Source organism: Acomys minous, assembly GCF_964271855.1.
Source record: "Acomys minous genome assembly, chromosome: 7".
NCBI classification, from domain to species: Eukaryota; Metazoa; Chordata; class Mammalia; order Rodentia; family Muridae; genus Acomys; species Acomys minous.
Window position 1 is genome coordinate 121,202,742 of NC_140488.1, and position 12,383 is coordinate 121,215,124.

The window sequence follows — 12,383 nt, forward strand, 5'->3', positions numbered from 1 at the left end:
TTATGAAGACATAGAAAAGGGCTGTGTCTGCCCAGGTCCATCTTCTCTTCTTCTGGAGCAGGACTCCTGGATTTGTCCCTCTTCTCCTGTATTCATCCCTCCAATAAATCTCTTACTACCTGTAAATGTGCAGTCATGTTGAATGGAGCTAGGTGAGAAGCAGACTTCTATTCCTCCCTATTAGCCATTGGGATTCAACCAAATTTTGGGAGCCTCCACAACCATAACCATGTCCTTCGCAGGAGCATGCATGAAGCAGCCACCCATTCAGTCTACAAATGGGGCCATCCCAGTTCACAATGACTAAGGTGAGATTTCAATGGAAAAAGTGAAGGTAAAATGTTATGTGTCTGGAAAGAGGCCAGATTATACCCCCACAGAGTCCTTAGATGAAGAGGATGAAGGCTTTCAATTCATTAGGAATGCAGAGGAACAAGAAGCAAAGCCTGAGCAAAATGGGGAGGATTCACCCAATGATCCTGGATTCATGCAGTTACAGAGCCACAATAGTGAAGTTGTGGAAGGGAGAATGGCTCAACAAAACAAAATAGCAGACACTGAAGTAGTAGGAGAAAGTGACCCTGAAGTAGAAGGAGATGCTTAACACATGGAATGAGAAAATAGCAGTAAAGAAGAAGAAGAAATTGAGGATGAGGAAAGAGACTGGTGCCATGGCATGAGGCATCAGTGAGTGACAGAGAGTTAAAAAGAAGAGATGGAATTTATGGAAATGATAGATGAAGGACACTCTGGGGAGGAGTCAGAGTCACAGTCAGAGTATGAGGAGTACATGCACAGTGAAGATGAAATTGAGCTTCGAATGACGCCTGTCTTCATTCACAAGGATGACCCAGTGACAGTTCAAGAACTAGAAGCTGAAGCACTGAAACAAAAGAACTGGAACAGTAAGCAAAAAGCATGGCTAGGGAGATGCGCTACTACACACTAAAGATTGTAGAGGACGAGACCAAGAAAGAGATAAAGGAGAACAAGAGGCCCCTTGCTGCCCTGGACTCACTCAATACTGACAAGGACAACAACAACAAGGACATGGAGGCATGGTCAGTCCGAGACCTCAAAAGAATTAAGAGGGACAGAGAAGACAGAGAAGCTCTCATGAAGGCGAAAGCTTGTATAAAATGCATATGAAAGGTGAGTTAGGTAGAAAGGCAGGCTGAAGTTTGGATAAAAGCAAAGTCATTAACAACTCCGCAGTTAGAGGTAAATACATTTTTTTAAAACAGTATTATCACTGAGGTGCCTTCTTCATGGATGAAGAAGAGATTTTAGAGCACCTACTCTGGAGGACGATTTCAACAAAAGCATTCTTCCAAAGGTCATGTAGGTCAAGAATTTGGAAATTCTGGCAGCACAAAGTACACTCAACTTGTGGATCAAGATAACACTTCCTTTGACTTTGCATACCGTCCAAGAATGTGCCCAGAACACAAAGTTCTTTAAATAGAAGGCAGCTGGAGTATGTGATGGATTGATCCACCACCTGCCAAGAAGAGGAAAACTAGCTAGGCTTCAACTACTTATTCCAACTGTGGGTCACAAGGGGATCTGGTCCTCAATTTTCTTTACACATTATTAACAAGGTTCTTATAGAGAGCCTTCTGGACTTGATGCCATAAATTGTATTTGAAAGAGGAATTCAGTCCATTGCCCTAACTGGTCAGCTCTTCTAACCAATGTCAGTCTCAATTGCAGTCTGTGGCCCTGATCTGTCAGTTCTTCAGCATTCAAATAACATTCCATCAATCTGAATCTGGTGTTCGAAAGGTCAGTATGTGGCTTTTCCTGAACCATACCTGCTATTCCTTCAAAAGTCCTGAGTTCATTTCCCAGCAACCACATAGTGGCTCAGAACCATCTATAATGAGTTCTGGTTCACCTCTTCTGGCCTGCTGGCTTACATGTAGCACAGAGTATTGTACAAATAATAAATGTGATCAAGATCCACTGTTTTGAGTGAAGCCAAAGATCTTTCAAAGGACAGAATGGTCCCCAGTTTCCAATACTTATGAGTGGCTAGTCACAGAGGACCTGAATATTGTGATGTGATTGTAGAAATTGAGAAGCCTGGGAAAAGCAGAGTCTTTACAATGCTGAGCACAGAAAGCAAATGGAAAATAGGTTGGAGATGACAGCATCATTTCCAGGAGCTGGTTTGGGTTTGTTCTTTCCTTGATCTAATCCAATCCTGAACATTTTAGGAAATTAGGTATTTCAATTTTACAAATGAGCAAACTTGTTTATGTTGACACAAGGAGAAATTATAAACCTTGGTTTGGAAATTTACCTATTTTAAAAATATTTATTTATTCATTCTTATAGAGAGAAGGGGGTGACAGAAGGAGATTCTTACATTGTAAGCACTAGCAAAGACTCAAATCATGCTCCCTGGGCATTGTGAATCATAGTAACAATCATCTTTATGCTAAAAGGAAAGGTAAACCAATATGAGTGGCAGAGAGCCTAGAAAAGTTAGCATTTGTTTGATTTGGCAATTCAGTGTGAAATGAATTCTTGAGGCTTCCTCCCTTTTGGTAGCTGAACTATAGAGAGTTTTATTTCTGGCTCACCAGCCAAGTCATCTCAGCTCATTATTGATATAAAATAAATCTTTATACAAGTTGCCCATAAATTATGTTTAACTTCACTTGAGAGACTCTATGGCATCATTGTTCTCAGAAATTGCCAACCATAGGCCCAGCTGCCCTCAACTGCCAGGCACACTTTCAAGGTCCACTAGAACTTCTTTTTAGAAAAATAACTTGAGTCAGAGCTGACCACTCTGTTATACCACCTGCCCCCCCATATGAAATAATTGCAGTTTTCAGCTTCAAATATGCAATGCAACTTCCCCTTAGAGATACGATTCAGACCCAGAGCTGGACACTTGCCCTATCTCAGAAAATAAAGTGTTCATTTTAAGCATCTGAAGTGAGCTTCCATGGCTTCTTCTCTGAACCTAACAGTTTGTCTCCATTTAATTTGATGTTGGGTATTGGCTTGCTGTACATTTTGTTTAGATAAGGGCCTTGAATCCTTGATATCTCCAAGACTTTTTACCATGAAGGAGTGTTAGCATGTTGTTGTTTTAAAATAAAATCCCAAATGATTTGTCTTTTCCTATAATGAATCAGGAGCCAGATGCTGGGGTGAAAACATGCTAGCTCAGAGAGGCAGAGAAAACACCCAACTGACCTTTCTACTCAGCTCATATTACAATAGAAAAGGGCCCAAATCCTCACTAGCTCAACTGACAGCCTAGGAGGAAAAGGCCAAAACACCGAAGGCCAATGTCTTGCTGGCTAAAAGTTCAAAAATCCAAAAGCCAAGGAGCTCAAGAGCTCAAAAGCTATCACCAGCTGTTCACTCAGGCTAGTGAATTCAACAAGCTAACTCCCATCTCCTTTATGAACTATAAGGGTTAGACTAGACATCTTTATTTCCACTCTGCGTCTAATTAGCTTCATAGAAAAGTGAAAGCAGTTGTTACTATTTTTGTTTCTTTTTTCATTACAGACCTACTGAAAGATTATAATTAGTAATATCTAAGGGTTCTGTTGTTCTTGTTGCTTTGTAAGACCAGATGTCTTATCTTTCACACTGCCTTCAAAATGGCTGTGTAGGAAAGGATGACTTGCATCCTCCTGCCTCTACCTCCTGAGTGCTGGGATAAATGATTTTGTATTTGTATGTGCATGCCATGTGTGAAGATGTCAGCAGAGGTCAGAAGAAGGTGTTAGGTCATATGGTGCTAGACTGCTTGCAGTTATGATCTGCATGATGTGGGTGCTGAGAAGAGAACCCAAGTTCCTCTGTAGTGCCTGTGCTGTGTGCTCTGTGCAAACTCTTACATGTTCTCATGCTCTCCCTCCTTATATCCTTTAGCCCCACACAAAATAAATTAATAAAAATGTTGTTTGGCTTTTAGAAACTGTCTTCAAAATAATGTCTTGTTTCACAGGGAGAACAATCCTCTCCATTCGTAGGTCAGTGTGGTATGTTGAGTTGACTAGCTTGAGAATACAGCTGGTGAATAGCCAAAGCAAGACTAAAATTCCACTCACCTCCCCATTTGTGCTCTTTCCACACCCACCACACCTCTTTTCTTCCTTAATCATTATCAGAAAACATGTTTTTGTGGAGCAGTGTTATTTATATTCAGTTTCACAACCCTGTTATCCTGCCATCCTTAGGAAGATGGCTAGAAAAGGAGAGTGGTCTTGTCCACCAGGGTAGTTAAAGACAGCCCCAGATGGTATTTCATCTTGAGGGATGGAAGAAATCCTCAGATGGTGACAAAGATCCACCCAGGAGTCTCACAAAAGGTAAAACGAGACAATCAAAAGTAAGAAAACCACCTGAGAGCTCTTGGTGATGGAGAGTCCGAAAACCTTATGTTCTTAGAAGGAGGCTCAGAGTGCTAGGTGTAAAGCTCTATTTCCCCCATATTAATTCTTCATAACCTAAGAAAATAGGAAAATCCCTTTCATTTTTCACCAGGCAGGCCTCTCAAGTTATTTGATGTCCCATGAAACAACCAGGAAGAGGTGAGAGGAGAGTAAGAGGACTGCAGCCTTAGACCATTTTCCAGTCCTGGCGAGGCAAGACACCACTAAAAACATGACACCTCACCCCAAGCCACACTCTGAAGTGCCAGAGTCCTCAGCCCTGGAGCAGCATTCTGGTCCTCCACACTCAGACCTAAGAGCCACTGGCAGTGACTTTTGCTGACTTCCCATAGAACAAGTCAGTCCAGTTCCTGACAGTGGGAAAAGAAGGCATGGCAGACGGAATGTGCCAGAGGCAGCTGTGCCTAAATAGGGTAAACTCCCACTGGCCTGCACTGCTGAGGGAAAGTTTGGAGTCAGGAAGTTAGAGGGCCCCTAGTCTGGGCTCAATTCAGGTTTCAGGTTTGAATGTTAATATCCTTAGAAGCCACTCAAGCTTTGCATCTGTTGTTATTGTGTCATGAGAATCTATTTCTAGTTATTTTGTTGATTTAATATCTTATTCAACTCTTTAAGTTCTTTTTAAACTCTAAAAATAAAGACTAAGAACAAAAGCATATTTCCTTTCCTTTCAGTGTAGCTCGAGGGTTACTGGAATGAATATTCCTCTCTTTAAGGAAGAATTTATATACAGTTTGGAATACATGATATAGTGACCTGTGTTGCAGAGATTATGAGGCCCCAAAGGGCTGGCCAAGCATACTACTCCTGTGTTTCCATGTGATTGTGATCTGAGAAATTCAGACAATTGATTTAGCAGGATTCCCAAATGAGCACTTTCTGTAGAGAAGCTGCTCTTGCTCTAGTGACATCACAACAAGCCTAGGTTGATCTTTGTACATTTCAGTTCCTGGGCTTGGAGTATGGTTGGTAATATGCACATCTGTTATTCTGATGCATAGACAACAAACAAGATCATAATTCTTATTTACTTTTTGGTTTACTTTTAATTATTTGTATGTATCTGTGTTTGGACAGGGGTGTTACATGGTCCTGGAATTGGACATGTGGTTATAAGCTGCCTCATATGGGTGTAGGAAATTCAACTGAGATCCTCAAAAAACAGTGTGTGCACTAAACCACTATACCACAAAACTGTAACTTCTAAATTGTACGATGCATTTTATTACAGATTGAGCCATTGTGTCTTAGTTCATAATAGGCAAGATTTTTAAATAGATTTAATATCTTTAGCTGTGTGTCTGTATGAATATGTGCTGTGTGTGATCAGCCAAAGAGACAATAATGCTTTGCCTAAAACTACAACAACATAGCCCAATTTGACTCATGTGCTATTACTTACAGTAATCATGTAACATGTGTCAGAAGTGGTCATGTAGCAGAGTAAGTGGAACTAACTTACATGTTAGTAGATAGAGGGGTTGTCTGGCAGATGATGGCAAAATTACCTGCTCTTTCATTATCATCTTATGAAATTCATACTACCTACAAGAAGGAAATGCTGTGTTGTAAAAGTAGAAGCAAACACATGGTCAAATGTAAGAAAATGGAACAGGGTGGGTGGCACATGCCTTTAATCCCAGTACATGGGAGGCAGAGGCAGGCAGATGATTGTGAGTTTTAGGCCAGCCTGGTCTACAAATATAGTTCAGGACAGCCAAGGATACATAGGGAAACCCTGTCTCAAAAAGCAAAACCAAAAAAAAAAAGTAGGAAAATAAGCTGGGACTGGTAGCACATGCCTTAAATATCAGCACCCAAGGAGGCAGAAACAAGTGGGGCTCAGTGAGTTTGAGACCAGCAGGGCCCATAGAACTTTGCCTCATAAGAATGCCAGGAAACATGATTTCTCATTAATAGTTGTAATTTAAAGTTGTTTTATACAAATGTTGAGGACCCTCCTTTCTTTCTATTGCATTTTAAACATTATCTGAACTTTAGAAGGCTCCCCATGAAACCAAAAAGCCATTAGCAAGATAGTGACAAACACAGCCACACAAAATGACTTTTTAAATTAATAATATGTTAACTAATTAATATGTTGTTATCCAATAGTTTTTATTATTCAGGTTTGGTGGAGTGGCTCCACACCCCAGTGGGTGGTGCCCCTCGAATCCTAACAGAAGTGGATGCACTGGCCACTATGATTAAGGCTGACAGATACAGAGCCCTACAATCCCAAGGGAAAGAACCCGATGTGCTTGTCATCTCCTTTTCCCTCTCTGATATCCAATGGCTGTTTACAAATTATTCCCGCTTTGCCATCAGCTTAATAGGATTCCCCCTGACAAACTCATTACCATTACCCTAAAAAATGGTGGACTTCTGCCCTTCCCCTCTTAACATGGCAACCTTCCCAGCTCTTTGTCAAAGAACCTATCACTGGGCCCCCTTCAGTATTCATGGATGGGGGAAAAAGAAGTGTAGCTGCAATAATATTCTACTTCTTAGGAGAAAATTCTCCCATCATCTGATTCACAGAATTACCCCACTACTTCCCTCAATATATAGAACTCTATGCTGTCTACTTAGCCCTAAAAAAAGTTAATAAACCCCCTTAATCTTTTTCAGATAGTGTCGATGTTGTTAACCTACTTCGCTGGCTATCTTTTATTAAGTTAGATGCCAACCCACTCTCTCCACTGCCCATACAGGTCTCCACCCTCTTACAAGAAAAAGCCTGCCCTCTCTTCATCCAATATGTAAGATCCCATTGTCCCCTGCCAGGACCAATATCTGAGGGAAATGCCCTTGCTGACCAAACTGCCACTACAGGGACATTTGCAGCTTCCATTGAGCAGGGAGATCAATTTCACACACACACACACACACACACACACACACACACACACACACACAAAAGGGTTTCATGCCTGCTTCCCCCATATTCCTTTCAGTCAACTCCAGAGGATAATAAAGACATGCTCTTGCTTTGAGTCCCTAATTTGGGCACCAGCATTTCAAACTATTGGCACCAATCCTAGTGGCCTCAAATCCAATGCCTTATGGCAAATTGATGTCACTCATATCCCTGAGTTTGGCAGAAAGAAATATATCTTTGTCAACTTTGACACCTATTCATATTTCATCTGGGCTACAGCCCAGACAGGTAAGAGCTCAAAAAAATTAATTTACCATATGCTCTCCACCTTTGCCATCATGGGCATTCCTCAACAGATAAAAATTGATAATGGTCCTGCCTTTGTTAGTTGCGAATTCAAAACCTTTTGCTCACAATGAGAAAATGCCCATTACACTGGGATCCCCTATAATACTCAGGGTCAGGGAATAATAGAGAGAACACATCGAACCCTAAAAGCCCAACTTCTAAAAAAAACCAAACACCTACCCCCCTAACATACAACTACTGATGGCCTCAACCACCCTACATATATTTAATATTTATAAAATCTCAAAACACCCTCCTATCCCCCTCCATTGGCACACACCAGACATGGGTCCTCCTATATTAGTATGATGGGGGGATCCCTTAGTTGGGATCTGGAAGGGACCAGACCCCCTCCTTACAACTGGAAGTGGTTTTGCTTGTGTCTTTCCACAGGACCAGCCCAGACCTATTTTTGGTACCTGCCAGAAATGTCCAACACCACCTTGCCACACAAGAAGATGGTCAGGCTCTCTCTGACAAAAAGGAAAATGGAGAGAGACACCACTATCCTCAAAACAATAAAATCTCCTGTTCATGACTTGGTGACAGCTGCTCAGGAGATGTGCACCCCTAAGGCATCTCCCTCTGTTATTCTGATGGCCCAGTTTGTCATTCCTCACTCTAACTCCACTAGTGCCCTGCCTCCCCCAGCCCCCCTATCACTCACCACTGGAAATTCTTCATAAGGGAGACATACAACGGATACAACGAAGCTGTAGTAACCCAGGATGGCCCACTGGAAAGATGCCAAACTTGGGTTAAAATTCCTCTACATCTCAGGTCCATCCCCTCAACCTCTAATGGCCCTTTCCTCTGCTTTCCTTACCAAAACACAGGTGATTGCCTCCAGGAGATCTCCACATATGGGCGTTGCAGATATTGGAGTTATAGAATTGAATACTATAATCGCAGTGACACCATGTTTGCAAGTCTTAACACTCATTTTCAGCTTACTCTAGGCAACCCCTGGGTTGAACGATGGAGAATAGGTGTTGTGGGAAGGTGCTATACTAATGGCTAAGCCAATTACCCTATTGCAGACCTTCAATGTATCTCGACATCTTGTACCTGCCTCCCAATCAATCCTGACCTATGTTAACATTCTTAAACAGGAAGACCAAACCCAGAAGACCTTCAAACCACCATTTCCTGGCTACAGTATATTCCATATGCTGCTAACCTTCCTACCCTTAACCATCCACCCTAACTCCTCTCAATTCTTTCTCTGCGCTTCTCTTTCCCGAACATTATTAGCTGCCTTTCTGATTAATGCCTCCCTTTATAAACCCCAAGGATCTCTGTCCATTCAAAAGTCACAGGACACCCCTCTCTTCGACCTGTCCCCTCCCCTCTGCCTTGTATGACCCTCCTCAGAAGCCCATTCTGCTTGCTCACACAATATCACAGTCACAAGGCCAATGTGTGTTAGCCCCGCTGCCATTCTTTGGTGTAGGGAGACCACTGGTTTCTGCCTTACTCCTCTTTTCAAGGCTTCTGCACTCCTGTAATGATTGTTCCCCAGGTTTATCTCTATGAGCCTGAAGAACTCGTCTTACAGCCAGGAGGAAGCAGAAAGAAGAGAGATTTTCATTCCCCTTCTTCGTTGGACTGGTCTTGGCAGCTTCACTGGGTACCGTTGGAACTGCAGGAGCAGCTCTCACTCAAACCCATCGTCTGGCCGGTGATTTCCAGGACAAGCTCGATCAGGGGATGGCTTCCACCACCGACAGCCTTGAATCATTTCAACTCCAGATTACCTCCCTATCTGGAGTTGTCCTCCAGAACCAGAGAGCCCTGGACTTATTGACTGCTGAATTGGGGGAAACCTGCATACTATTGCAGGAAATATTGTTTTTATGTCAACAAATCTGGGGTGGTAGAACAAGATGTACAAGTGCTTAAGGATCTGCATAGGGACCTCCAGGCAGAATACTCTCCCTACTTCCCAAAGCCCTGGTATTCAAACCCCTTGTAAACTGGTTTCTCCCCTTCCTTAGCCCTGTAATAGGCATTGGAACCCTGGTTCTCCTTACATCCTGCATTATCTGGTTTTTAAAACAACAGATAAATAATATTGCTAAAGTTACTGCCAGCTGTGTTCTAGTTTAATCCCAGAAAATTCCCAACCTAAAAACACAATGGTAACAACTATTTTCCCTTTGTTCTTTAAAAAAAAGAAAAAAAGAGAGGGAGATGTGGACTCTGGTCTGCTGGCAGGGGAGACACTCCCTCTCAGTAAGCTTCCTGCACAGACTTGGGTGAGGGAGGGCCCCTGGTGACAACAAGCAACCAGAACCTAATGTGTTAAAGAGATAGTTCCTTGCAGAACCAAACCTGCACAAAAAAGTGTCAAAAGCTGGCTCTTTGAAGAAAACCATATCAAATGTACCCTGGAGACAAGCCCCTTAGAAGTGTCCTGGGAGTGTATCCTGCTATTCAAATGTTAGTTTAAAAACCCAGGTACTGTAAGGTTTAGAAGCTCACCACCCATGTCTCATATGTAGCTCATCCTTGTCCATTTTTTAAAGCTCAAGGAATTAAAATCAAGTTAGTTGACTCTTTCATCTTTACTTTATTTTTTTCACACACAAGAGTGTTTTATTTTCATAACTGTAGTGAGCATTTAGTAAAATAAAGTTTGTCACAAACATTTACCAAGGTGACATCTCCTGATTTGTAGGTGGCACAGGGCGGTATCCGTGCTGATAGCAGTGGAGCACAGGTGAGCCCTAACTGGGCTGCTTGAAACTTTCAACACACAACAACTGGGGACCTTCATTATCTTCTTGCTCCAAGTCTGGATGATAAACACTGTCCACAGAGGAATGTTCCTTGGTCACACAGCCCATTACGTGCTGTGTGAAAACCTGCCATGAGTCTGCTCTGCGTTTGGACGTGTGACTGAGGGTTGCTGGGATTTTATTTTTTCACAGGTTCCAGATGTTTTCTCTCGAAATATCCCTTTATTATGTCATGACAATATACTATTTTGCCCATGGACTCTTACCTGGTGAAGAGATGCAGAAAACACAATAAGTGTTCTGTAGGTTTCTATAGGTTTGTGGGCAAGAGAACACTAACTGCTCACTCCTTTCTACAGATGTGAAGATGAAGACTGCGAATATTTTGAGCTGACTCAAGCTCATTTCTTTATCAATAGTATAAAGAGCATACAATTGGTTTTTTTGTTTTGTTTTTTGTTTGTTTGTTTTTTATTAATTTATTCTTGTTACATCTCAATGGTTATCCCATCCCTTGTCTCCTCCCATTCTTCCCTCCCTCCAATTTTCCCCTTATTCTTCTCCCCTATGACTGTTACTGAGGGGGATTACCTCCCCTTGTATATGCTCATAGGGTATCAAGTCTCTTCTCAGTAACCTGCTGTCCTTCCTCTGAGTGCCACCAGATCTCTCCCTACAGGGATCATGTTCAAATGTGGGACACCATAGTACGTGAGAAAGTCATCTCCCACTCTCCACTCAATTGTGGAGACTATTCTGATCATTGGCAAGATCTGGGTAGGGGTTTAAAGTTTACCGCCTGTATTGCCTTTGGCTGGTGCCTTAGTTTGAGCAGGACCCCTGGGCCCATATCTGCCTACCATAGTGTTCTACTTGTAGGTTTCTAGGACACTCTGGATCTCTCTACTTTGCTATTCTCCCACGTTTCTCTCATCGAGAGTCTCAATGGGATGTCCTCCCTTCTGTCCTAGTTTCCTGGGAAGTGAAGGCTTTCATGGGACATGCCCCTTGGGCTAGGATACAGATATAAGTGAGTATATACCATTTGAGTCTTTCTGCTTCTGGCTTAACTCACTCATTATGATCATTTCTAGCTCAATCCATTTGTCCACAAATTTTGAGAATTTCTTGTTTTTAATAGCTGAGTAGTATTCCATAGTGTATATGTACCACAGTTTCTGTATCCATTCTTCTACTGAGGGACACTTAGGCAGTTTCCATAATCTGGCCATTATGAATAATGCTGCTATGAACATGGTTGAGCTAATTTTCTTGTTGTGTGCTGGAGCATCTTCTGGATATGTTCCAAGGAGTGGAATAGCTGGGTCTTGAGGAAGCCCTATTCCCATTTTTCTGAGATAGCACCAGATAGATTTCCAAAGTGGCTGTACTAGTTTGCATCCCCACCAGGAATGAAGGAGTGTTCCTCGCTTCCCACATCATCGCCAGCATGTGGTGTCACTTGAACATTTTATCTTAGCCATTCTGATGGGTATAAGATGGAATCTCAGAGTTGTTTTGATTTGCATTTCCATGATGACTAAAGAGGTTCAGCATTTCTTTAAGTGTTTCTCAGCCATTTGATATTCCTGTGTTGAGAATTCTGTTTAGTTCCAAGCCCCATTTCTCAATTGGGTTATTTGGTTTGGTGGTGTTTAATTTCTTGAGTTCTTTATATACTTTGGATATTAGACCTTTGTCAGATGTAGGGTTGGTGAAGATCTTTTCCCAATCTGTAGGCTGTCGCTTTTTTCTCTTGACAGGGTCTCCTGCCTTACAGAAGCTTCTCAGCCTCATGAGGTACCATTTATTAATTGTTGACCTTAAGGCCGGGGCTGTTGGTGTTCTCTTCAGGAAGTTGTCTCCTGTGCCAATATGTTCAGGGTCTTCCCCACTTTTTCTTCTAAGTGATTTAGTGTCTCTGGTTTTATGTTGAGGTATTTAATCCACTTGGATTTGAGTTTTGTTCAATGTGACAAATATAGG

The 12,383-nt window shown here is 42.1% G+C and overlaps 1 pseudogene across 1 annotated transcript; it reads left to right on the forward strand.

The window, feature by feature from the left end:
- Window positions 1-229: 229 nt before the first annotated feature.
- LOC311601284 (microfibrillar-associated protein 1-like) lies at window positions 230-1,597 on the forward strand (annotated as a pseudogene). The gene has a single exon. The product of its transcript is annotated as a microfibrillar-associated protein 1-like (transcript).
- Window positions 1,598-12,383: the final 10,786 nt, after the last annotated feature.